This window comes from Solanum tuberosum, unplaced genomic scaffold, assembly GCF_000226075.1.
Source record: "Solanum tuberosum cultivar DM 1-3 516 R44 unplaced genomic scaffold, SolTub_3.0 scf00346, whole genome shotgun sequence".
NCBI classification, from domain to species: domain Eukaryota; kingdom Viridiplantae; phylum Streptophyta; class Magnoliopsida; order Solanales; family Solanaceae; genus Solanum; species Solanum tuberosum.
The window spans coordinates 115,936-116,878 of NW_006239265.1; positions in this window are offsets into that span (position 1 = coordinate 115,936).

Sequence of the window (943 nt, forward strand, 5' to 3'; positions counted from 1 at the left end):
ATATATATATATATATATACATAGTACTATTTAAAAGCTTATTGTTAGATATCTCTTTTATTACCAAGATCATGCGGTTGTAAATTTATTACAAAGTTCAAATTTGTTATGTTTTATATGTTTGGTAATATAGGCTTATTTAGTGATATGGGTGATTTTTCCGTAGAAAAATATCCATTTTTGTTAAACTCGAAAAACAAATCAATGGAAGTGAACTTAAACATGCAACTATTATTGTTACAGTTTACCTTCATCCATGGTTAGGTTTAGTCTTATTTAGTGATAGGGGTGATTTTTCCTTTTAAAAAATATCCATTTTTGTAAAACTCGAAGGCCAAATAAATCACCATAAAAAAATGAATCAATGAAAATGAACTTAAACATGCAACTATTATTGTTACAGTTTACCTTCTTCCATGGTTAGGTTTAATCTTATTATGATAGGAGGTGATTTTTCCTTTAAAAAATATCCATTTTGTAAATCTCGAAGGCCAAATAAATCACCACAAAAAACCGAATCAATGAAAGTGAACTTAAACATGCATCTATTATTGTTACAGTTTACCTTCTTCCATGTTTAGGTTTTGTGTGACATTATTTATTATTGGAGAAATTTCATAAATAGCTAAGAGTTAAAACATAATGAGTCTTTTTAATTAGCTATAATTTGTCTAATTCCGTAACGTAATTATAGTTTCAGTAGCTATTATATGCATATCTCGCTGGAAACTTATTTATTTTTATACAATTTGGACTCTTAACTTAATTAATGAGGCAGTAATTCAAGTTATTAAAAAGGAAAACAATCTCACAAACCATGATTATTGTATCTAATTAGAATTTCTTACCAATTATAATTTCTACCAAAAAAAATAATAATTTAAATTCCTAAATAAACATGTTAAAAATGACTTAATAAATATACAAATATATATATATATAT